Source organism: Eubalaena glacialis, chromosome 6 (genome assembly GCF_028564815.1).
Source record: "Eubalaena glacialis isolate mEubGla1 chromosome 6, mEubGla1.1.hap2.+ XY, whole genome shotgun sequence".
Classification (NCBI taxonomy): Eukaryota; Metazoa; Chordata; class Mammalia; order Artiodactyla; family Balaenidae; genus Eubalaena; species Eubalaena glacialis.
The window spans coordinates 144,771,892-144,799,274 of record NC_083721.1 but is presented as its reverse complement, the minus strand read 5'-3'; the positions used below and the strand labels follow the sequence as shown (position 1 = coordinate 144,799,274).

General features: G+C 38.2%; 1 long non-coding RNA gene across 2 annotated transcripts in view; it reads right to left on the bottom strand.

Annotated features, from left to right (window-relative positions):
- The window catches only part of LOC133093725 (uncharacterized), a 31,762-nt gene extending 8,940 nt beyond the window's left edge, over window positions 1-22,822 (bottom strand). For both annotated transcript variants that reach the window (XR_009701301.1, XR_009701302.1), the window contains exons 1-2: window positions 22,759-22,822; window positions 20,658-20,729 (exon numbers count right to left, since the gene is read on the bottom strand). This is a non-coding gene — a long non-coding RNA (uncharacterized LOC133093725). The remainder of the gene's footprint in view (window positions 1-20,657; window positions 20,730-22,758) is intronic.
- Window positions 22,823-27,383: the final 4,561 nt, after the last annotated feature.

Below are 27,383 nucleotides of genomic sequence, written 5' to 3'. Positions count from 1 at the left end.
TTATTTTTTACTTTCCAATGGTTTGATATTTCTATGCCTAGTATGCATTTTAATTTTAAAAATATTTTTTAAAAAGCTATTTCCACGTTGGAAAGAAATGATGTGCATAAGTCCATCATATAGAGACACTGCTGTTCGTATTTCTATTTGTTTTTATCCAATATTTTTTTAAAAGTATCATTTTAACTTTATTTATTTTTAAATTTTATTTATTTATTTTTGGCTGCTTTTGGTCTTCGTTGCTGTGCGCAGGCTTTCTCTAGTTGCAGCGAGCAGGGGCTACTCTGCATTGCAGTGTGCGGGCTTCTCACTGCAGTGGCTTCTCTCGTTGCGGAGCACGGGCTCTATGCATGCGGGCTTCAGTAGTTGTGGCACGTGGGCTCAGTAGTTGTGGCTCGCGGGCTTAGTTGCTCTGCGGCATGTGGGATCTTCCCGGACCAGGGATCGAACCCGTGTCCCCTGCATTGGCAGGCAGATTCTTAACCACTGCGCCACCAGGGAAGTCCTAGCCAATATTTTTTGATGCAAATATCCTTTCTTATGGAACGGAATCATATTGTGTGTACTGTTTTTAATCAGCTTTTCCCACCTTTTCATAGCATTAAATATTTCTCTAGTATCATTTTTAAGGGCTAACTAAAGCCTTGTTTTTAAATATTTATGCTTCATTCAGTTCTTGTTTCTATCAAAAATACTTCCATAAAAATCTTGTAGCAATAATTTTGCAAACATCCATGACTATTTTCTCAGCATGAATCCCCCAAAGTAAAAATGCTGGTTTAAAGGTTTTAATGCAAAATTCTGAGGCATTCAATAGCTATGGCCAAACTGCCTTCCAGAAAAATTTTAAAAATTTACACGCTCACCAACAGCATGTGACAGTGTCTCTTTCCGTGCCATTTTGCCAGCACTGAGAATATAATTTTTTTCATCTAGTTTTTAATACTAGGTCCCTAAAACTAGATTTATCATGAAATTAAGGATTTTTCCATTCTAACTCTATGTTAAATTGTGTTTTCAAATTCAAATACCATAACGATAATGACCTTAAAGCAGCTTTGATTGCGTGAGACACAGGAATCAATACAACATTTACGTACCTCTTACAGACTTTTTTCCTAAGCTTCCCTTCTTTGGCTATCTGTTACACTACAAGACTGAGGATTAGGTTTTGAGAGTCTGCTTTTAACTGCCTCCAATGAGTAAAATTATTAAAATTTAAATATAAATTTAAAAACTATGCATTGGACCTTTGTGCCATTGAAGAAGGTCAAGTTCAAGCCCCTTATTTAAAAAGACCTCTCCCTGAGAGATCACAGAAGGAAGTCTATTAACATTACATCTTTCTCCTTTCTTTTCCTCTTTGTTCATTTTAAAACAAGGCTAATGCTGACTGAAAGCTAAAATTGCATAAAACTGTCATGACTTATGCTATATGGCATCAAAATTGAGTGTGCTCCCACTGAAATCACTGTACACAATCATTAGTGAAAATCCTTGATGAATTACCCATCTAAACAAAGCCTAGCTATTTTGTTTTCTAAACAATCCTGGAAAGGACCCATTAAAGATTGCCAGCTTGGGCATTTTATGTTTTTATTTTCAAACAAGAAATTTAGAGTTTGGTATATTTGGAGTTTGGTAACTAAACATTCTCTTGTTCCTGTAAGAGACCGTGATGAGTTTTCAAACAGAAATGCTGTTTGAAATGCTTTGACACTAAACTTTGAGGCTGTGAAATGGTCTAAAATTTTAAAATTATTTCTTTTGGGAAGAAAAATAAGATATTTGCTTGCTCTGGCTGTAGTTGTGCTGTAGACATGCAAATAAAACGATAATCTACGGAGAAAAAGTTGAATATGATGGTTGCAAATGATTTTATTGTGTAGATGCAGACATGTTTTTCAATTAATTATAACGACAGTGTTAACTTTTATTGTTTATTCTCCTATAAAAATTGCAAAAATGCTACAATACTGAAAAAAGAGTAGTTGAGAGAGATCAAAGCAGATCAAAAGCAATTGAAACCTCTGTTGTCTTAGCAGTTATCAAAGGAAATCACACAGCTCTCAAGACATCCAATACTTATTTATTTCATTAAAAACCACACAGTTGAAGTAAAAAAAAAAAAAGAAAAACAAGATAGCACAATAAACACAATTTTTCTCTGTAGCTTCACCCAGGATCTTTTCAAACATGTGAAGGCCTGCATATCTTATTTACAAAATAATTATAAACCCTAAAACTTAAATTTTTGCTTTATATACTACTTACCTGGCCACGGACCTATTTCTTTCTTTTATTGCCAAGCTCCAATGGTAAAAGGTCCACGTTAACCATGTCAATTTCATTTATTCCCAGCTCAACTTTTTGTAATATATCAGCTCAATCAAAATATTAAGTTTGTAGTTTCAGATGAGTCACCACATTAGAGTAATGCCAGGTGACAAAGGAGGTGCTAGGCCATACGGAAATTTACAAAAGAGGTGTGTTGAAACTTTGTTACATGTTTCCCGGAACCCCTCACCTACTTCAAGGTTGTAAAGGGGGTCAGGTGTGGGAGATGAAAGAAGAATTTTGACGGGAATAACTTTGAAGAGAACTCTATAAAGTCCAGCTCACAAGGGGGAGGGAGACATCCCACCACTACCCACTACCCCAAACCTAATGAGAGGGGCTTCAGTAAGACCCTTTAGGCTGTTTCTTGACATGCGTTCTTTGCAGTTGGGGGATCCAGAGGACCTTTGCTGAACTCCTATATGGGAAAGCTAAAGGATCTGGGGATGGCCAGTGGGAGGGCCATTGCTGGTCTGGGAGATAACTTCACTGCCTACTGACAATAGGTATAAGGTGCATAAGTCCCAGAGTAGGTGATCAGACTGGAGTAATTTGAACTTCTTCCCAAGAGGACCCCAGAGAGAGTGTGTGTTGAGCGGACTGACAGAGAACCAGGGGTAGGGGTGGGGGGATGGGAGAGTGGGATACTGCCAAAGGAAAGCTACCACATCGAGGGGGTTTCAGTCAGAGAGGCCCAGCAGAGGATACTCTGAAAACCTCCCAAAGTGTCTGACAGAGAAAGTGACAGTGGTAAACATCTGCCAGGCATGTACATGGTCCCACATCATCTTGAAATGGGACCAGTTAAGTGAGTTTCCTGCGTCTCTTCTCTTTCTGCCTCTCTGCCCCAGCCCCTGGTGCCTCACAAACTGTGATTAGTCATCTGGAGAAAGAGGACAGGGCAAGAAAGAGTTAACTTTAAATCCAGTTGGATTCACATCAGGACTGGATACTCTTCTTTCTGAGAAGAGATTGTGGCTACAGGTAACCAGAGGATTTGTGGTTACATGAGAAGGACCAGGAGCAAGGAAAGGCTACCACCTGCCCAAGAAGGTTTAAAGGGCGTATAGATGGCTTATTGTAATTTCGTCCCGTGAGCCCTAAATGCTCCAATGCTCCTAGAAAACACTTTGTCCACAATTGTCAATAATCTTTATTTATTTTTCTTAAGGTACAGTGGAGTGTGGATTATTTTTTTGTCAAATAGATGGCAATACAGTGTGTTTATTAGGCAATGGCACTATAACTGTGTGAAAAGAATACAATATGTGTCAACATTACCAGACTAAGCATTTGTCACAATATTCCCCATTCGTGAGCTAGCAATGGTCAGATGAACCAGAAAATTTAGAAATAACAAATCTCCTCACAGCACAACCTCCTCACAAAAATGAGAAAGGGAAATGAAGCCACAATCAAAGTAAGTTCCAAGTGGCTCATATGTTAGCCAAGCAAGGAAAATCACTCACCAATGGTGAGTTAATTTTTTTTTTATTACTTAGAAAGGAACTTTATTTTTTTTAACATCTTTATTGGAGTATAATTGCTTTACAATGTTGTGTTAGTTTCTGCTATATAACAAAGTGAATCAGCTATACGTATACATATGTCCCCATATCCCCTCCCACTTGCGTCTCCCTCCCTCCCACCCTCCCTATCCCACCCCTCTAGGTGGTCACAAAGCACCGAGCTGATCTCCCTGTGCTATGTGGCTGCTTCCCACTAGCTATCTATTGTACATTTGGTAGTGTATATATGTCCATGCCACTCTCTCACTTCGTCCCATCTTACCCTTCCCCCGCCCTGTGTCCTCAAGTCTATTCTCCATGTCTGCGTCTTTATTCCTGTCCCGCCCCTAGGTTCTTCAGAACCTTTTTTTTTTTTTAGATTCCATATATATGTGTTAGCATACAGTATTTGTTTTTCTCTTTCTGACTTAACTTCACTCTGTATGACAGCCTCTAGGTCCATCCACCTCACTACAAACAACTCAATTTCGTTTCTTTTTATGGCTGAGTAATATTCCATTGTATACATGTGCCACATCTTCTTTATCCATTCATCTGTCGATGGACACTTAGGTTGCTTCCATGTCTTGGCTATTGTAAATAGTGCTGCAATGAATATTGTGGTACATGACTCTTTTTGAATTATGGTTTTCTCAGGGTATATGCCCAGTAGTGGGATTGCTGGGTCATATGGTAGTTCTATTTTTAGTTTTTTAAGGAACCTCCATCCTGTCCTCCATAGTGGCTGTATCAATTTACATTCCCACCAACAGTGCAAGAGGGTTCCCTTTGGCACTCCACACCCTCTCCAGCATTTATTGTTTATAGATTTTTTGATGATGGCCATTCTGACTGGTGTGAGGTGAAACCTCATTGTTGTTTTGATTTGCATTTCTCTAATGATTAGTGATGTTGAGCATCCTTTCATGTGTTTGTTCGCAATCTGTAGACCTTCCTTGGAGAAACGTCTGTTTAGGTCTTCTGCCCATTTTTGGATTGGGTTGTTTGTTTTTTTGATATTGAGCTGCATGAGCTGCTTGTATATTTTGGAGATTAATCCTTTGTCAGTTGCTTCATTTGCAAATATTTTCTCCCATTCTGAGGGTTGTCTTTTCATCTTGTTTATGGTTTCCTTTTCTGTGTAAAAGCACAGGTCCCATTTGTTTATTTTTGTTTTTTTTTTTTTTTAAAGAACAGTATCTCCTTTTTAATTTTTTAAATTTTATTTATTTATTTATTTATGGCTGTGTTGGGTCTTCGTTTCTGTGCAAGGGCTTTCTCTAGTTGCGGCAAGTGGGGGCCACTCTTCATCTCGGTGTGCGGGCCTCCCACTATCGCAGCCTCTCTTGTTGCGGAGCGCAGGCTCCAGACGCGCAGGCTCAGTAATTGTGGCTCACGGGCCTAGTTGCTCTGCGGCATGTGGGATCTTCCCAGACCAGGGCTCGAACCTGTGTCCCCTGCATTGGCAGGCAGACTCTCAACCACTGCGCCACCAGGGAAGCCCTTATTTTTGTTTTTATTTCCATTTCTCTAGGAGGTGGTTCAAAAAGGATCTTGCTGTGATTTGTGCCATAGAGTGTTCTGTCTATGTTTTCCTCTAAGAGTTTGATAGTGTCTGGCCTTACATTTAGGTCTTTAATCCATTTTGAGTTTATTTTTGTGTATGGTGTTAGGGAGTGTTCTAATTTCATTCTTTTACATGTAGCTGTCCAGTTTTCCCAGCACCACTTATTGAAGAGGCTGTCTTCTCTCCATTGTATATACTTGCGTCCTTTAACAGAAATAAGGTGACCATATGTGTGTGGGTTTATCTCTGGGCTTTCTATCCTGTTCCATTGATCTATATTTCTGTTTTTGTGCCAGTACCATACTGTCTTGATTACTGTAGCTTTGTAGTATAGTCTGAAGTCAGGGAGCCTGATTCCTCCAGCTCCATTTGTCTTTCTCAAGATTGCTTTGCTATTCGGAGTCTTTTGTGTTTCCATACAAATTGTGAAATTTTTTGTTCTAGTTCTGTGAAAAATGCCATTGGTAGTTTGATAGGGATTGCATTGAATCTGTAGGTGGCTTTGGGTAGTATAATCATTTTCACAATGTTGATTCTTCCAATTCAAGAACATGGTATATCTCTCCATCTGTTTGTATCATCTTTAATTTCTTTCATCAGTGTCTTGTCAGTAATCTTTAAAAGGCAATGTAATACAGTGAGAAAATAAATGGATCTGTAACTGTGAGATCTGAAATCAAATTCTGAATTCACAGCTAAATATTTGAGTGGCCTTGGCGACATCATTTAACCTCTCTGACCTCATTTTTTTTCATCTATAAATGTAAGAGGTTAGAATAGTTAATCTCTAAAATTCTTTCCTGTTTTTTTAATTGAAGTATAGTTGATTTACAATGTCATGTTAGTTTCAGGTTTACAGCAAAGTGATTCAGATCGATCGCTCGATCTATCTGTCTATCTATCTATCTATCTATCTATCTATCTATCTACTTTTTTATATTCTTTTCCCCTACAGGTTATTACAAAATGTTGAGGAGGGATAGATTAGGAGGTTGTAATTAACATATACACACTACTATATATAAAATAGATAACCAACAAGGGCCTGTTGTATAGCACAGGGAACTATATATTCTCTCCTGTTTTTAATGCTGTTTGTCATGGTTTGGATTCTCGAGAAACAGGCCCTGAGACAAGGATTCTAGTGCATCCTAGGAGGTAATCCCAGGAAAATTAGCAGAGAAGCAGGAAAATGAGAAGGAAAGGAAGTCAGTAAAAAGTGTGTTATCAAGCCAGTTACCACGGTGGGCACCAGGAGTTCAATCCCACTGGGGCACCCAGGGAGGCAGTGTACCAGCACTGACCAGTAGATGTGTGAAGCATGCCAAACTGGCAGTTTTAAATTTTCCAGTAGCCACATTTTAAAAAGTAAAAATAAGGACTTCCCTGGTGGCACAGTGGTTAAGAATCCACCTGCCAGTGCAGGGGACATGGGTTCAAGCCCGGGTCCAGGAAGATCCCACATGCCACGGAGCAACTAAGCCCGTGCACCACAACTACTGAGCCGGTGCTCTAGAGCCCGCGAGCCACAACTACTGAACCCATGTGCCACAACTACTGAAGCCCACGTGCCTAGAGCCCGTGCTCCACAACAAGAGAAGCCACTGCAATGAGAAGCCCACACACTGCAATGAAGAGTAGCCTCCACTCGCCGCAACTAGAGAAAGCCCGTGCTCAGCAACAAAGACCCAACGCAACCAAAAATAAATAAATGAATAAATAAATAAATTTATTTTAAAAATAAATAAATAAAAAGTAAAAATAAAAAGATAGTTAATTTTAATAATTTATTCTACTTATTAAATCCAAAATATTATATTTCAACATTTTAAAATTATTAATGAGATATTAAATTTTTTACTACATCTTTGAAATCAATTTTATACTTATAAGACTACTGGATTTGGACACTAAAGTTTCACCCTGATGTGTATTTAGAGTTTGTAAAATTTACAGTTGGAAAGTAGATTTATGTATCCAAATTTTTCCAAATATAAAGGTCTTCCAGTAACTGGAGAGTTATCATTTTTTACTTTAACTTAATGAAAATCAAATAAAATTGAAAATTCAGTTCCTCTGTCACACTGGCCACATTCTGAATGCTCAGTAGCCACATGTGGCTAGTGGCTGCTGTATTGGACATCATGCCCCAGAGTTATTCTACACAAGGGGCAAAGAGGCTGGGGCATTTATCCTCTTCATGGGCCATCATTGGCTAACGGCTGTTTCTGGGGCTGTTGACAGCTGTGTGCACGACCGAGCTTGCTTACAACCAGAACAAAGCTTTTTGCTTTTTGCAGGGAGGTGCAGCCGCTCACAGTAAGAAGCCTTCTGCACGTGGAGGTGAATGTCAAGGGGATGTGAGCAGAGCACTGATGGCATCTGCTGATGGTGTATGGCCACCATCTTGCCGTGCATTGTCATTTATATCAAGTCTCTTCCTGATCTCTTGGAAGGATGTGACAAATCAATTTTTTGTTTCGAATATCTCCCACAGTCAGCTTTTTCCTTCCATTGCCACTGGTGGTGGACTCTGTGTCCGAGGCCTTGCCTTCCCTAGCATGACTTGCCACATTTACATGGCAACTCCCCTGTAGCTTATTTGCAATCATGCAGGTGTGAAGGTGGGTGCTTCCATATTTGGGGGTCTGTGGTATTCTTATGTTGCCTTAGCCACCTTAGTCTCTAAAAACAAATCTGATTTTAGGTAGAAAGAATTTAACATCCAACTTAATATTCTAGGACTTGGCATTTAAATCTCTCTGTACCTAGTTTAGTCAAGAGCTTAACCATGAGACCCATTCAAACCTGCACCATAGTTTGAATGTCTGATTCTCTGGTCTCTTTCTCCCAGCCCCAGCTGGGCTAATGTCTCTATTTCCTAATCTCAGGCTGGGCCCTACTTGCTCACCCCATAGGCCTCTGGATGCCTTGTGGCTCTGTCCTCTTCCCCCTTTATTCCTCAGTGGTTTTTGGTCTCCGTTATCCAGTGCTTTCTGGGTTGTGTGAGGCTAAGCCCTGTGGACCCCACGTTCTGCCTGCCAGACTGAATCTCCTCCTGTCTCCTCCTTCCTGGCCTGTGCCACCCACCTGGCAGCATCTCATTCCAGGTCCCTGTCTCCACCACCCTATCCCACACCACTGCATTTACCCAAGTCACAAGTGTCACAAAATAGAATAGCATCTGCCTTCAAACCTAAATTAATACATGTAAGTTATTATCACTCCTCTTTCTTTCTATCTATTCTGCATTCTGAAGTCTGACTCATTTCTTGAAATCCTGTACTTGACATACCAAAATTTGCTAAAGAAAATCCATAACTGTTCTACATGGACCAGGTGTCAGGGGGACAAAAGAAGTATATGACAATATTCCTGACTTCAAGGAGTTTTCAAGTAAATTTGAGAGGAAAGATTCATAAGTATGACAGAGTTAGCAAGTAGTGTAGAACAGGAATTGGCAAACATCATCTCTAAAGGGCTAGAAAGTAAATATTTCAGTCATTGCAGGATGTGTGTTTTTTGTTTCAACTACTAAACTCTTGCAGCATAAAAGCAGCTACAGACAACAAATGGGCATGGTTGTGTTCTAATAAAAGTTTATTGGACACTGAAAGGAACATTAAGTTTTGAATTTCATGTAATTTTTCCACATCACGAAATATTATTCGTTTTTTGTTTTTTCCAACCATTTAAAAATATAAACACCATTCCTAACTTGCAGACCATACAAAAATAGGCAGTGGGCAGGATGTGTTTAGCAGCCATAGCTTCCCAGCCCAAGGTGTAGAACACAATTAAGTATTTAGTTGGGTGGCTCAGATCCAATGATATACAAGTTTAAGGAAGAGAGGGAATCATTCTTCTCAATACTTCTTTGATCTTTATTCTGGATAATTTTCTCATATCTATTTTCTAGTATCCAGTTCTTATTCTCAATAGTGTCTAATCTACTGTGGAACACTTCCACTGAGATTGTAATATATTGATATTTGAGCTCTTTATTATTTTAAGAATTCCATTTTTTTAACTCTTTTCTTAGTTTCATAATGACCTCTTCTTGAGTGCAGTATTATACCTTCATTTTTCTCTTTAAACAAATTAAATATACTTACTTTATAGAATAGTTTAGATTGTTTTATTTTCTCTGGGTTTTAGGGTGTGGATTTTCTTGTTTGTTGCTTATGATGCTTTGTTTCTCTGAGAAGGGTATAATTTCTGATAGTAAATGCATATTCAATGGGGTTTTTGCCTGAGAGATCTTTATGAATGTGGCCCTACAAAGCGGTTTTGCATTTACCCCTGCAAAGCCCATAGGGGTTTTACCCATTCCATAAGAGTTTCTATGTTAATTTCTTAGTTTCTATACCATGTGAGTAATATAAATTTAAACCCCACAACCGCAAAGAGTACAGGCTTGAGTTTGATATCTTATGAGCAATTGTTTTCCCATTCATGGCCCTGAGCATAATACATGTTTCCTTGACACCTCCCTAAGGCTGGTGGTTAGTTTTCTAGTCCCTTCAGCTCCTTACCTGGCATAAGCCTAAACCTTCATTTCCTGTCCCAGGAATGACATTACGACCTGAGCCCCTGATGGAAGTCCATGGGTCTCATATGTCCACGGATCGCTGCTTTCTGCTCCATCACTGTGGATTGCCCTTCCATTTATTTATGTATTTCACACATTTAAAAAATTCTATTTTGTCTAACATTTCTGTACTTGGAGGGCAAAGGGAGCCTTACCATGCACCTTCATCAGACAAATTCTCCAGAAGACCCAGTGGTTTTTGTGTTTAAGTTGAGGACATAAAAACATGTGAGGACCAAGAGGATGAAGATTTTAACTGTGGACAGGAAGAGTGTAAAGGTTCTAAAAAAGGAAAATAAGATCCTTCCGGAGACACAGAGGACTGAGAATTCTCTTCGGTATATACCTGTTCTATTTGTTTGTTTTTTAATTGTTTATTTTGAAATAATGTTATATTTACAGAAGACCTGCAAAGATAGTACAGAGTTGCCATATACCCTTCACCCAGCTTCCCCTAATGTTAACGTCTTATGTAATGATGGTACAATGGTCAAAAGTAAGAAATTAACACTGGTACAGTACCATTAACTAAATTACAGACTTTATTCAGATTTCATCAGTTTTCCACCAATTTTCCTTTTCTGTTCCAAGGTCCAATCTAGGATCCACATGGTACTAGATCTTGTCTCCACTTTGTCACCTCCAATCTGGGACATTCCCTCAGTTTATCATTGTGTTTCATGACCTTGATACTCTTGATGAGTGCTAGTCAGGTATTTTGTAAAATGTCCCTCCATTTGCGCTTGTTTCGGGGTTCTCATGATCAGATTAAGGTTGTGCACTAATAGGAATGATATCACAGAGTTGGGGGCCCTTCCCAGTGCATCATATCAGGGTTCCATATCCTATTACTGGTGATATTAACCTTGATCACTTGGTTAAGGTGGTATCTACTGTGTTTGTAGTTTTTATAAAGTTATTCTTTTTCCCTTTGTAAATAATAAATATTTGAGGGGCAATATTTTAAGGCTATGCAAATATCCATTTTCTCCTTAAACTTTTGCCCACTCATTTTAGCATACATAGGTGGATCCTGCCTACAACAATCTTTACTAATGTTCTAGAGGTCTAGTGATGATTTGCTATTTCCTTCTTTCCTTTTACACTTATCATTTGGAATTCTTCTGTAAGGATGAGTTATCTTTTCTCTACCATTTACTTAATCAATCATTTATTTATGTCAGTATGGACTTCTGAACATTTATTTCATTGTTCCATCATCCAATATGTTGTTTTGTTACTGAAATGGTTCCAGCTTTGGCCATTGAGAGCAATTTCAGGTTGGCGCCTGTGGCCTTTCAACATGCCACTGTCCTTAGAGCTTCCTTAGCCTTGGGTACTACAAGATTCTCCAGGCTCACCTTTTATCATCCCTGCCCCAGCCCTAGAATCAATCACTTTTCCAAGGACCTGGATAGAAGTTTTAAATCATAGGAGTGGATAGTTTAGAACCCTTCACTTTCATCCAGGGGAAGAGAAGAGAGTCAGAAAAGAAGCTGGAAGGAACTTGGGGAAGCCCAGCATTCAGGCCTTGAGTAGAGAAGGTCTTATCAGAGAAGTGAGAGTACACTCAGAGTCGGATGTCAGAGAAGCCATGAAAAGACACCCTCATAGAGCATCCTACCAGATCCTGTCACCTTATCTCACTATTTCCTCTTCCAGACAGATAGCTTTATTGCCCTGGGTGAACCAAATCCCCAACTCTGAGGAATCAGCAGTAAATATAACCACAACTAACAAATTCAGCCAATGGACTTTAGTCTTTCATCCCTCTAACTGAAATGTTTTTCCCTCCTCTCTCAACCCAAATCCCACTTATCTTTCCAAAGCAGGGCAAGTTGCACCTTTTCAGCCTACATTTACCATTTGCTTTATACAAATACCATGGCTTTTATCTCTCCAGTCAATTGGTGTTTGGATTATATTCTTTAAAAAAATTTTTTTTCCATTTGTTTCATATTACTTGTTCCCCCAAAATACTGTAGCTCCTTTAGGTCAGAGGCCAGACCTCATACTCTCTGGTATGTTCAGTAGTTAACAATCTCTAAATACCTAATAAGCATTTAATAAATATATGCCATTTTAATACTCATATTAATAAATCAACCACTGTGTTGAGTCATCAAAGAAATAGTTGAGCACTGGGAAGTTTCCAGGAGCCATCTTATCTATGCAGGAATGTTAAAAACTACTCCTTGAGATTCAAAGTTAGAATAGCTATGTGAATTGCTTATGGCTTTGATGATATTCCAAGAAAATGTGACCCTGAGCCGGGGCAATTCTTACTTTTCACCAGGAAATAATTCATCAGTATTTGTATGGCTTACCTACAAATAAGTATTTGTATTTTATATTGACCCTTTCTTGTTCTGTTTTATAAAAACTGTATGATCTATTTCCATTTTTAAAATCAAGTATCTGTTACAGAATTACTAATATACAAAGCTATCAAATTTTCAAAGGACAAATGGGAGCATATTAATAAAATTCATTGATTTTTTAAAAGATAAATATCATTGTTTTTCATATTAAAAATAGTACTTATTGTTGAAAAAATTAAGAAAATATAGATAAGCAAAATTAAATAATCTCATAATCCCAACACCCAGAAACAGATACCATTAACATTTTTTCTAGCTTTATTGATATAATTGACCCATTAACATTTTGTAACACACCATATGTGTATATATATGGTGTGTGTGATCATTTTACAAAAATTACTTTGTAACTTACTTTTTTCACTTAATGTTTCCTATTTCTCACATCGTTAAATATTTTCTACACCATTTCCCTTGTGATAGTGAATGGAATTTTATAGATTGGATGTATTATAATTTATTAAACTAGTTTCTATGCTTTGACATAAGGCGCTTCCAATTTTCCCCCAATATATGCCGCAACAAACATTCTTATACTTAACTGTGAATACATCCATATTTCCTTAGCACAAATTTCTAAAAGTGAGTTTCTCTGTGTGAATGGCTATACACAGTTTAAGGTTTTGGGGTTTTTTTTGTTGTTTTGAAGACCATTACCCACCTGTTGTGCCAATTTACTATCTCAATCAGCAGTAGTTAAGGCAACTATCACATAGTATATCACCTCATATTTTTAAAGGAAACTTGCTCCCTTCTTGAGCCTCCAAAAAGATGATGAAATAAAGCTACATTTTCTTTTTTCTAGTATGGGAGTGCCCTTTTTCCCGCAACTTTGATTAATTTTTTAATAGTTTGCTTCCTGCTATTAAAAAATGCATAACAACACGCATTATTGAGTGTGAGTTGCAAAGAAAATACAAGGTCATCTGAAGTAAAGAAGTTCAAGGGAGCAGGCAACAGCAGGAAGAACAAAAATGAAATTTATTAATTAGGCTCCTATTTGTAAATCTCTTGTCAAGGACAATTACATTTTTAAGTAAGTTTTCTTGTTTTCTTTGGTATTACTAGTATATTTACATGAAAGATAATATGTTGCATTTTTATTTCAGATTCACCAGGTTTTCTTACAAAAAAGAATCTGGATCAGCCAGCAGTTGTATGTACACAAACAATTGAGAAATAGTTGTCACATTTAAAATAAATTTCCCAGTAGAAATGTGATCATTAGTTCTTTATTTGTAGTTATTTATACACTGCACAAAGACCAACAGGGCCAAGAAAAAGGGAAATACAAATTTGTTAACGTCACAGTTCTGCTTGAACTTCAAATTTGGTTTCCTGAATTATTCTTTCCTGTTTGGGACGTAAGTCTTTGTTGCTAATACACATATCAGATTTATTTCATGTGCAACATTAAGATGACAATTCAATAATTTCCAATTATTAATGTTTATGCTAAGAGAAAAATTCACATAAGTCCTTAAAGAAAATAGTAGCTGATATATACACTTCCCCATTTCTATAGCTAAAAACAGAAGAGTAATGTAGCTTAAGTTACTTTCAAAAATTTGAACAGTTTTCAAAAACTTTATTTCCCCTTCAAAGATATGAAAGGCAGAGGATGAAATCAACTTACATTTTTTTTTCTACTCACCTAACATCAGTCAATCGTGGGTGACTAAATCTCTACAAGTTTGCTTTAAATTGAAAAGTCCTTTAAACTAATACTGTATTCTTGAAGTATTCTTAAACTAATACTGAATTCTTAAAGTATAAAGGAGACAAAGTTGGCGTCTAGGAAAATAGAAACATTCTATTGATTCCCCCAAGAGACATGAAGAAAGCCAAAGATCACATAAGCAGTCTGCTTGGCAGTGGCAATAGTGCAAGAAAGAACTATTAGTTCTAAATAGAACTGTGCCCACCAGGACACAGGAATCTGCACACAGGATCTCCTGTTGCTGTTTGCAATATTAATTTATATTTTTTGCAAACTGGATCATATATATTGGTAAGACAAGCAACATTGCTTCTTAAACAAAGGCATAGTAGGTAAAAGAACTGATAAGTGATTAGCAAAGTCGGGTCTACTTCTGGCAAGTACATCACAATGTTTGTAAATCACGTATGAGATTGCCAAAGTGCCTACCGGACAACTGAGCGAATCTTCTAGAAAAACGCCTCACAGTTTAAATGCTAGGGGAGTGGCTCTGTAAATGCATGTCACACCTTGGAAGCTTTTAATAATGTGGGGGTATGCACATATGCATGCAAAACGCTTTACTCTCCTTGTAATGTTCCAAATTCTAAAAATGTACATCTTGTGACTGGCGTGAATTATCTCTCCGATACTGGAAAATTACCTGTCTTTCTAGCTTAAAGTTTTGAAGGGCTTTTTTGTAGATTGAGTGTGCATTGAAAACATGATACATTATTTTCCAGAAACCATAATCATTAGAAACTTTTGGAGGAGGGAAGAGATTTGTGTAAATTGGCACTTTACAACTCAGTACTTTTGAGTTTTAGTTCCTCCTTAATAGAGAATGTTGAATTTTTTCTTTCTAGTGAAAGGCTGTAACTAGGTACGATGACTCTTATTTGGGGCTTCAAATTAAACTTCAAAAGCAGCTTCACTAATATCCAGTGAATGCCTGGATGGTCCATCTTTCACTCCAACTCAGTGTGTGTAATAATGTCATATTTTGATTCATGTGTCTCTTCTTTGTTTAACTTGTCTATTTTATTTCTGGTCTTGCAGAGGTACCGTGCATTTCCTATGTGTCTTTAAGCCTCTGGCCAGTAAGCATTTTCCTGATGCTTTCTGTGCCAAGGGAAGAAGAGATACCCCAGAAAGGGCCCTGACTCTTGCTACTCAGAGACCAGCAGCAAAGCATCATCTGGGCATTTACATCAATCTACTTTTTACGTTTTTCATCTGACGAAATCCACTTTCAGGTGATGGGGAATACTTTTGTTACAGCAAGATTGTAAAGAAAAAGGGAAAGAGTTAATGTTCAGCCTACAATATCCAAAATAAAATGTTTTATTGTGCAAAAGATAAAAGATTTGAAAGCCAAGCTTTGTTAAGAGAAGATTTTCTACTAGTCCTGTCTTTCCCCCTTTTGTCATATCACAAAGCAGGTGAATGCAGATCATAAGTTTTTTCCGCAGCATAGAAACGATCTCTATTCTACCTATGACCTAGACTGTGAAGTTTTCCCTTCATTGGTTTTATTTGGAAATAATTGTATATTTACAGAAGAGCTGCAAACATGGTACAGAGAGTTCTCGTGTACCCCTCCCCCAGCTTCCCATAATGATCAAAATTAAGAAACTGACATTGGCACCATACTCAGACTTTATTTGGATTTCCCCGGTTTTTCTACTAATTTTCTTTCTTTTCCAGGGTCCAATCCATGATACCACATTGAATCTAATGCATGAGTCTCGTCCAAGCTCTGATCATTTTGTGGTCTTTCCTTGTCTTCCATGATCTCTACAGTTTTGAAGAGAATGTCCCTCGATCTGAGTTTATCTAATGTTTTCTCACGATAAGACTAAATGTTTATGTTTTGAGGAGGACTACCAGAAAGGTGATGTTAGGTCATGAATGGTATCCTTAATGTATGAGGATAAGACAAGGAGAAAATAAAAAGCCAGAAGTTTGCTCCTTCTGGCCCCAAGAGATGGGAGGGAGAGAAAAGAGACAGAAGCAGGGCAAGTGGATAAGATGATAATAGAGATCTAGTTTTCAGGATCTCTTCAACACACAACTCTTTGGGCAAATCTTCAGGGCAAGGGCAGCTTTGTAACATCTAGATAGGTACAGTGTGACCAGAGGCCATTGGGTTGATGACTCACTTTCCCAGATTTAGGCTCTAGGTAGTGGTGTGCTGGTAAATGTTTAATAACTGGCCTTGGGGGTGGGGTGGGTGGGGTAGAGGTGTGGGAGGGTGGAGCCCTGATTTAGAAAGTTTGCTCATTTCCATGGTGTAAATACTCCTGCCTTGACCAATTTGAAACTATCAACATAACATTACTGAACAGAATTCGGAAGAACTATGTTGTAGTTCACTGTTATATAGTATTTCTACCATGCAACTATAACAAACATAGATACTAGTAAAATGCAGTAAAATAAATAGGAAGTGATGATTCTGAGTATCAATTACCTTGGCTGTTAATATAATTTGTTTAGAGGTATGTTTATATTATTTGATTTATAATAATGGCTCTGTTGAACAGCTAGAGTGCAAAATTCCTAAAAAAATTTTTACAGGCTCCCTCCAGCATGTCACTGCTTCTAGGGGATTCTGGGCATTTGGTCCAGTACCACATCCCACGCGGACCAGAAGCAAGGATGCAGAGGCGGCTGCAGAAGGTGTACAGGACTTAGAAAGCAGTCCTGTCTCCTCATGGCCTTTGTCTGGGAAGCAAAGTTCTCCGGAGTTTCTCACTTCCCCAGTGAGACTGCTGGGGGACCAGCAGAGGTCTAGGGGAAGAAAAGAGGCCATGGGTTGGGGTGGAGGGAGGTGTGGAACTCTGATACTAGGGGAAATGTTCAAGGTTATGGCAGCAGAAGTGGCCAGCGCACATCATCCCGAAAGATCAATGGAATCTAGTCACATTTCAGTGATACCAATTCCAGGGAGAAAATGGATCCAGTCCTTCTATAGAGGAGATTTAGAGCCTCCAGAAAACAAGGCATGATCCAAGAGCACCACAAGGATACAAAAAGACCCACCTCGTATACCCAGATGCTATCTTGGGAAAGAGAAGGATGAGGGAGGAAGAGAATTTGAGATAGACTGAGTCATCAAAAATAATGTTACTCAGGCTTTCCGGGTGGCACAGTGGTTAAGAATCCGCCTGGCAATGCAGGGGACACGGGTTCAAGCCCTGGTCCGGGAAGATCCCACATGCCGCGGAGCAACTAAGCCCGTGCGCCACAACTGCTGAACCCGTGTGCCATAACTACTGAAGCCCACATGCCTAGAGCCTGTGCTCCGCAACAAAGAGTAGCCCCTGCTCACCACAACTAAAGAAAGGACTGCGTGCAGCAACAAAGACCCGATGCAGCCAAAAATAAAATAAATTTATAAAAAAATAAAATAAAATAAAGTCATGCTACTCAAAATCCAGTCCATGGGCGTGTCAGTCCACTAACTATTACTGATCTGAGGTGAGATAAATACAGGTGAGCTCATGCTCAGAAATTTTTATCATAAATTGACGTTGCCTTGACATCCTAGCATGTGATCAGTGGATGGGGCTTGTTGGACAAGATATAGACCAGTTCAGGTGCATTGAACTGGAATGGCCAGGTGCTTGTGGCACGAGCTGCATCTTAGTCTTACACAGGAAGACCATGTATTGGATCCATGATCCATTGGAAAGATCAATCAATTTGAGAAGCATTCATCTCAAAGGGGATGGTTTTGAAATCATCACCTTTAGAAGGGAATAAAATGCTGAGTAGTTTGAATGAGAGGTTGTCAGCGTGTGCTCCTCGGACCAGCAACTTCAGCGTCACCCTGGAACCCCTTAGAAATGCAAGTTCTAAGCCCCCAGCCAATGTACTGAATCAGAAACCTTGGGGGTAGGCCCAGCAATCTGTGTTTTAACAAGCCCTCTAGGTGTTTCTGCTGCACGTCTGCATTTAAGAACCACTGGTTAGAATGTTTTAAGTGAAAGAATTATGTTCAAGCTGGAGGAAAATGAAACACAATTAATTAAGTGCAAATTATCCCTGCTAGTATGCAGAGCTGGAGCCCATGAAAAAGATCAGACCAGGTAGAGGAAAAAGGAAGAAAACTCAACTTTCTTTGCATATCAGAATGATACGCAAATGCTAAAGCCAACTACTCTTAGTGGGTGATGATTTTTAATTTTTCTCTACAAGCTTACCCATAGGGCTGTGTTTCCACATTTCCAAGCATCAGTCATTTCCCAGCCCACGGCAGCCTGTTTTTACCAAAAAGGTTCACAGCTATAGGAACAAAAGAGTGTTTTCTTCAGCTTTGCTCTCACCACACAACTGCTGGATTTCTGGCTTTCCTTGCATTCCCTACAATTACCACTATTAATAGCTCAGGAGGCCCCTCTTGGCTGCTTTGGGTTCTCCATCCTTTTCCCTCTCTGCTATCTATTCTGGGTACCCCTAGCATCTCATCTTCTCCAATGCTTCTGTCCCTTCCCAGATATGGTTTAGGCTTAGAATCTGGACATAAGCCATATCAAGCCAAGAAATTCCCTCTGCTTTCCATCAGTGCTACATTTTCTCTCTGGGGGACGCCACATGGGGCTCACAGGATCTTCTAAGGCCATCTTTCTCAAACTGATGTGCATGCAAATCACCTGGGGCTCTTGTTCTGGGACAGGTCTGATCCTGCAGGTCTAGGGTGGGCCCGAGGAGCTGCATTTCTAACAAGCTCCCAGGTGATGCTGCTGTTACCAGTCTGCAAACAATTATTTTGAGAAACAGGTTTAGACCAGTGGTTTTTCTGCTTTCACCATGTCTTCTCCCCAGGTCTTGAACACAGGTGAGGAAGTGTCGTCACAGGGTGACGAGCTGTCCTGGTCTGACAGGGATTGTCCTGAACACCGTGTGTCCTGGGATACCCCACAGTCCTGGGCAAATTTGATAACTGGTCATCCCAGCAGCCCCAAACCACTCTGAAGACCCCTCATTCTGCTTCTCCCCGACTCCCTCCTCATCCGACCCTTGGATTTTTGCTTCTTGGCTCTTAAGATTAATGTTTTCTCTTGAGGCTCTTCATTTCTCCTCCATGAGATGCCCTCTCCTTGGCAAACCTGTCTCCACTGGCCCTGAAGACAGAACTGCATTTGCACCCTGTGTAGTTAGTTAGCCCAGTCTTTGGAAGTGCTGCCCATTAAACTTGGTTTGGAAGCTTCCATGTAATGTTTCCCCACAGATGGTCAGAACTAAGAGACCTCTCTGAGATTGGCTGGGCCCCTATTTGACAGTTCACTCCTGTGCTTTCACATAAACATTCGCATTCCTCCTGGTCTCTGCAGACCAATCAGGTTTGCCCAGTGCCTGGGAGCAATGCATATTCTGCTTTGCTTCTTAGGTGATGATGTGGATATTAACTGGAATTAGCAAAAACCAAAATCTTCAACTCTGAGGCTTGGCAAATACACGTTTTCCAGTATTTCCAATTGTCCTTTCTACGTTGAAGCCATGAATTCTTTTATGCACAACTTCATGCTTCATCATCGTAGAAATACAGCTCTGATTATGTCCATCCACAGCTAAACACCTTCATTAACACTGAATTTCCAGCAGAATCATTTCCAGACTCCCCATGTTAGAACAAAGCAGTGGTTCTCAAAACTTTAGGATGCATCAGAATGACCTAGAGGGATTGCTAAAACACCGATTGCTGGCCTCGCCCCTGAGTTTCAGATTCAGTTGGCCTGGGTGGGAACCCAGAAACTTGCATTTCTAACAAGTTTCCAGGAGATTCGGATGCTGCTGGTTCACAGACCACACTCTGAGAACCACCAGCCTAGTGGACCCCTTCCATCCGGCCACAGATTGCTTTCCCATCACCCAGCTACAGTACATGTTTTCAAAGATAGCCCTGTGCATACTGTATGCTTTCCTACTCTGTGCCTTTGTTTTGTTTCATTCATGTATTCCCTCATTCATTGTCTTAGTCTCCTCAGGATGCTATAACAGAATACCAGAGACTGGGTGCCTTAAACAACAGACATTTATTTCTCATGGTTCTGGAGGCTGGAAGTCCAAGATCAAGGTGCCCATAGGTTTGTTTCTTGGTGAGGGCACTCTTCTTGACTTGCCGACAGCCACTTTTTCACTGTATCCTTGTGTCTCTTCCTCTTCTTCTAAGACGCTCCACCTTCATGACCTCATCTAAACCTAATTACCTCCCAAAGGCCCCACTTCCTAATACCACCACACTGGGGGTTGGAATTTCAACATAGGAACTTGGTGAGGGACACACATTCAGTCCAGAACACTCATGGATTCATTCATTCAATCAGTGGTTCATTATTTCATCAAACTTTTTTTTCCAGTTTTATTGAGGTATAATTGACCAAAGTTGTAAATACTTAAGGTTTACAATATGATTTTTGATAAACTTCTTCAAGCATTTTTTTTAGCATTTGCAAATTTATTTCTTTATTTTTAAAACTTTTTCATCAAACATTTTTTAAAGACCAACACGACTGGCCCTGTCCAGTGCCCTCATGAAGTTTATGGTATAAGAGAAGAGAAATTTTACCCTTTTACGGAGTGCTTCATGGTTTCCAAAGAGTTTCCACACTCAGTCTCCCATTAGATCTTCTCCAGAGCCCTGAAAGACCAAGGGGCACAGATCGTTTTACACATTTCACAGATGAAGAAGTTGAAGGGGAAGCGGCTCACCCAAGGTAATGTCAACGCAGGTCTTCCCAGTCCCAGGCCAGCGTTTTTTCCACTCAGTTCCACAACTTCAGTCTTGGCTCACTGTATCCTCTCACTCCCTGCTGTCCAAACTGTATCCCTTCTTTAAAGCCCAATCCGACACTACCTCCTCCACGAAGCCTTCCCTGATAACCCTAGTTAAAATAATTTCTCCTTCTAGAAAATTCTAATTTAAAAACATACATGCACCCCTGTGTTCATAGCAGCACTATTTACAATAGCCAAGAGATGGAAGCAACCTAAGTGTCCATCAACAGGTGAATGGATAAAGAAGATGTCGTGTGTATACACAATGGAATATTACTCAGCCATAAAAGGAATGAAATAATGCCATTTGCAGAAACATGGATGGACCTAGAGATGATCATACTAAGTGAAGTAAGTCAGACAGAGAAAGACAAATATCATATGATATCGCTTATACGAGGAATCTAAAAAAAAAAAATGATACAAGTGAACTTATTTACAAAACAAAAACAGACTCACAGATATAGAAAACAAACTTATGGTTACCAAAGGGGATAGGGGAGGGGAGGAGTCAATTAGGAGGTTGGGATTAACAGAAACACAGTACTCTAAAATAGATAACCAACAAGGACCTACTGTATAGCACAGGGAACTATATTCAATACCCTGTAATAACCTACGATAGAAAAGAACATGAAAAAGAATATATATGTACATGTATAACTGAATCACTTTGCTGTGCACCAGAAACTAACACAACATTGTGAATCAAGTATACTTCGATTAAAAAAAAAATAATTTCTCCTTCTCATAAAGTAAGATAGTACTTTATTTTGTCTCTCTACTGGCATTAAAAATATATATATAACCTCCCTTTCTAGATAGACCCCAATCTCCTCGAGAATAGGATTAATACTTCACTCTCCTTTTGGTCTCCCAAAGCAGTCAGTTCTTATCCTACAGTAGATGCTCATTAAAGCACTGAGAAATGAATAAAGGAATGAAGTTTGGAGAGATGAAAATTTCACCTATTTTCTGAGTCAGTAGTTATATTCATAAGATAATCAATGAAGAATATATTTGAAGATGAAAGCAGAGTTGTCTATTATCTCCATAAACAGGGATGGGGAGGACTAGCATTAATTAAGTGACTGCTGTATGCCAGGTGAGTTATGTTATGACATTTTGCTCTCATAACCTAATAGATAAAAACCATCGTTCCTATTTTCAAGTGGACATACTGAAGCCCAGAATTGTTTAGAAATTTTCCCCAAGTTCAGACACTGATGGCTTGTTAGAGAGGTGACCAAACTCAATTCCTTTTCACCTCATGTGGTAACATGAACACATGAAATCACCTCCAATTTTACTATGACAATAAGAAATTGTCCAGCATTTATCTACATAAGAAATTAGTTCAAATTATAGTAATAATCTTGAGATCACCTTTTAGTAACATAGTCTCTCACAGTATTATTGACTCGTCCTTGATTCACCATTTGTTGGGTGAATCCTTTGATCCATTTTTCCAAAAGAGGAAAGGAATTTCACTACTACCATTGCTATTACTATTTTCTTATTCTTCGTGTGGTCAGTCATCACTAATTGTGAAACGCTGCCATCTGACTTAGTAAATCTGTCTTAACAAGTGGTATTGTGTTCTAACGGAACATGAGTAGACAAGAGAGTGTAAAAATTTGGGGTAAATCCTGGAACAAAGTTGGGGTGGGGGTGGATAAACCTAGAGATGCTTTCATGAATCACCCCCAGAGGAATAATAACTTTAGCAAAAATGAAAAACTCAGACATTAAAACAATTTGTTAGACATTTACCATTTTATAGAGATGAGAATTATTAGGGAGTTTAACCAAAGGACATTATTAATGAATGTCATAGGGTCTGGAGAGAGGCAGGTAAGAGACAGATGGCATGAAGGAGACAGCTAACTCACCTAGGAGGATTCACGAGTGGGTTCTGCAGCTGAAGTCTTAGAAGAGCAGAGGCCAGCAACATCCTGAAAACCAAATAGGCACATCAAAGGTGACTGTTCTTCCAAATGTATAAATACCAATTTGCATCCTTTCCTCTTACAGGTACTGCAATATTTTACCTGGTAAACACCTATCAGTATAATTGGCAGGGGATATTAGAAGGTCTTGTCATTTCATTAGCCATTGAGACAGCTAACAATAAATCCCAGCATCTTAACAGTTGTTTGGGTTTTTTGCTTTGTTTTTTGTTCTGTTTTTGTTTTTGTTTTTATTTCACTGAAACTGTTTCAGGTCATGAAGAAATTCTACCAAAATCTTCCAAATCTTCAGATCTTTTGGATCTGACAGGTGGAATAAAGTTTCAAAGCACATCTTCAGGCCTCCTGGGGTGTTCAGTTCAGAAAAATCAAGTCACAACAAATGTCTTCTTTCTTATACAGCTTTCTATTGTCAGATCAGGGAGCTGGAAAAGGTCATGCATCGAGAGGAAGGTGAAAATTGGGGAAGTAGATAAATATTTTCTCTAATTCAGGGCTGGTGAAATTAATGTAATATTGGCTTCAATGGGCAGTTTCAATCGCTCGTGTACATGTCCTCAGAGATATGACACAAGCGGAAACTGAGCTTCTTGAAAATAAAGAACATAGACGTTTGATTTCTGTCAGTGCTTCTTGGAAAGAATTCAGAAGTGCCTCTTCAACCAATAGTAGGTAGGTTTCTAGAAATCTCTGCATTGGGGAATTCATAGTAAGGACAAAGTACAATCTATATATAGAAATGAAACTGGTTGCTAACCAGTTACAGGGAAATGTCATTTTGTTTGGTCACTAAGGGGCTGTAAAGCAATGAGGTTTGTTTGTAAAATAACAGTAACAATACTAGATGATACTTACATATTTAAGTTCCACACAGTGTTCTAAATACATTTAATTTAATCCTCCTAATCACCCTATGAGGTAAGTACTATAATTATCATCATTTTGCAGGATAAACTTAGAAACAAAAGTTCAACAACTTGCCCACGGTCACACACCTAATAAGTGGTGACACAGGCAGCCTGGCTCCAGAGCCCAGGCTCTTACACAATAAACTCTATAAGATTTCTATATATAAATAATGGTATACATTTTTAAATATAAGGAACCCATATTATTAATAATGGAATATAAGGAACACATATTATTAAAAATTTGAGGTGAGAAATGGAAGAAAAGAAATGGAAGAATAGTGCTACTAACCTCACGAAATTGGACTTTATACTTTCTTTTTTTCAATAATTCCTCATTGTTTCCTTTCCAACTTGTCTTTTGCATGGACTATGTTTTGTTTACTTTTATCTTCCACGATTATTTATAAAACAGATATTCTGTTTCCCATTCAACTCGTACCTATATTAAATTGTTCACAATTAACCTTAAGTGCATTCTTACCTAATGATTTAAAAAGAAAAGCAAAACTTCTAATGCTTTTTTTGTTTTCTCCATGTTCTCTTCTCACATTGTGATCGTAAGTTACAGACTCTTTATTAAAAATTTTAAAACATCCTTTTCAGGATTATTTTATTGAAAACATTGCTTCTTTAGTAAAAAAAAAAAAAAATCTAGCCATCAGCATCAATTCTTAATTCACTTCAATGTTCACTATACTTTATTCATTTATTACTTTGTCTTTACCTTCTATGCTAAATTAGCACTAATCTTTTTCCCTGAAATTTCCTATTCTTGAATTTTTATACTGTCTCACCTCTTAGTGATCTGGAAGCTATCTCTTTGCAATTTTTCCAGAAAATACTCTTAGTTGTATTTTTTGACACCTTGCAGATTTAAAAATGTTCTTCTGTTGTTTATACATATAAGCCAATAATTGGGTAGTCATACAACTTGCAGAATCAAACTTGTTTCTCTTAAAATTGTGTAGAAATTGAACGATGGTCTTAAAAAAGTTCTTGTTCTATATTAGAAATATGAAGGCAATCTACAAGAGCACATATATGTTTTCTTAGATACTTGCAGGAATTTTGTTTGTCCTAGAAATTTAAAAATTTACCAGCCTATGACCAGACATTTATCTCTATTCCTTAGTTTTGCCCCAAAGAAACCTTACAATGTCACTGTGGCTTTTATATGTAGAAAGTTTTCTTCTGTTATAACTTTGATTTTTACGTCTGATCCACCTACTCTACTTTCAGGTGGATCATTTGATTCATAAATTTTATTTTATTCATAAATAAATGAATTATTTTCATTATTTTATTCATAAGTTCAAGAAATATTTATCTAACACTGCTGATAGTATATACTGTGTGTTAAGCACTCTGTTGGGGTAGGATTACAATAAGATGTTTATTGTTCTCAAGGAGCTTACAATCTAAGCTAGAGCTCCACAACTTGCCCATTTTCCTCTTATCCTTTTAACTTTTATTCATTTTCTTTGGATAGTTAGACTAGTTATGAGGTTTATCTTCTGTATCCCTCATTTCTACTTCTGCAAAACAGAAATTTCACCTACTGAATTTTTTATTTAGTCACAATCTATTCTTATTTTTACCTGTTCTTGTTAAATTAAAAACAATACAGTCTGTCCTGCTATATTGTTATAATTGCATTCCTAAGACACCTCGTATTATCCAAAGGTTATTATAAAAAAACAATTATTTCAAGGAGAAAAGGGGCTAGGGGCTAAACAGTTTGAAATGCACAATAATAAAATAATTTTTACTACAGTAATTTTAACAAGTGTGCTTTTAAATCTGTTTTTAACTCAAATTACAACTAATAAATTTTTCTTTCAAAATCAATATAGTGCTCAACATTACTGACCAAGTAATATTAGACTTACAATGTAAAGTAAGACCACATTTTAGACAAGGAGTTCTTAGGACCATGAAATAAATTATATCACAGTTTGCAACTATCCAAGGTAAGGAAAGGACTACAACACCAACTGAGCAGCCAGCCATTCAAACAAATCTATTCCAATTATTTTTATGGAATAATTTTGCTTCCACATGTATAACTCTAGTTCTAGATAGGCCATCATGTTAAAACTAACAATAGCCAGTAAAATGCAAACGATATATCTTAATTTATCAGTGGTGTTATCTCGATATATCTTAATTTATCAGTGGTGTTATCTCCAAGTCCATCTACAGAGGAAAAGCTCCCATGCCTTCAATGTACTTCCGTGAAATTCCCCTTTTCTTAGAAGCTTACGGAGCCAGCTTCTAGCACTTACCAAGAAAGCAAAGGAGAGAACAAAAAAGGAACAAAGGAGAACATTTTGTGATGCTTGTATATTTCAAGTCATTGGTGCACAAGGCCCAAGAAGCCATCAAAGGGAAGTCTTATGTTTGACCATTAAAATGCAGAAATGCAATTCCACCCAGGAGTAACTTTTACTCTGCTATAGCATAGGAAACTCCCAAGGTATGTCAGGGCCAGCAACACTGAAGGCCACAGAAACATGTTACAGTATGAATGTGACAAAGTAGACTCTTCATTCCTTCCAATATCTGGAATATGCTTAGTTCTCATATTTTTACTGTTGATGCATAAAATTCTTCTACAGATGGTTTTAAAGCCTTTAAAAAAGTAATTCGGTGGAAGAGTGTATTCATATATTGCAGCTCATTCAGTGTCTTTGCAGAAGTCCCCCAAATTGGAATCTTAAACTATGCATATTGGGATGAAAAAAAAAACCCAGCTTAAAAACAGTTTTGTTAAATGTCTGTTTTTCTAATTCAATGAATGATTTAAAAAATTAACTTCATTGTTTTTTAATTTACCATCTGTTAACTCAATAAATATGAGTTCTTAAAGTTAACCTAATTGTCTTGAAATTTGCTGTTTTTGAAGCTGATTAAAGTTATTTAAATTAATTTTATTGTATATTCAGACTAGAACAAGGCATGTCTGCATTTGGATAGATCTTGGCTAATAATTCACAAATAAATTTGCCCATTTTAAAAATGGACTAATTTTGTTTATGGTCCTTAATATATATCAGTCAACTTGCAGAAATGCAGAGGTGCTGAGGTTAGATAACCAAAGAGATAGTACATCAATACATCAAAACTTGTAGCCATTAAAAACTGACCAAGTACAAAATTTTCATCAACTCTGTCTCTTGTCTAATAAAGAGGAAACGTGGAGTGAGTATCAACTAGAATGCAATTTCTTTTCACCCTACATTCTCATAGATGAAAGGAGCTGCTATGTTCTTTAAACATTGTCCTTCCTCTGGTCACTTTATTGGATTAAGTGTGGTCATGGACCCAAGTGGACCGATCAGACTCTTCCTTGAGAACTGTGAAAGACAGAAAGATGGTCCTGTCTCTGGATGGCTCCATTGGAACATCCATGGCTCAAGAACAACCTGCAACCATGTTCTGCTACGTAACTGAGGAGAGAAGCAGTTGGACAGTCATAAGGAAGAGAACCAAAGAAGAGATATGGAGAAAGAAGATTGACTGGGTTCCCTCTAGCACTTCAGGACTTCTGTTCTGGGAGGCCGCATTGCACCACTGACTTTGGATTCCATGAAAAGCACCAGTCTGCTTTTCTTTTTTTGCTTAAGCTCAGAGTCA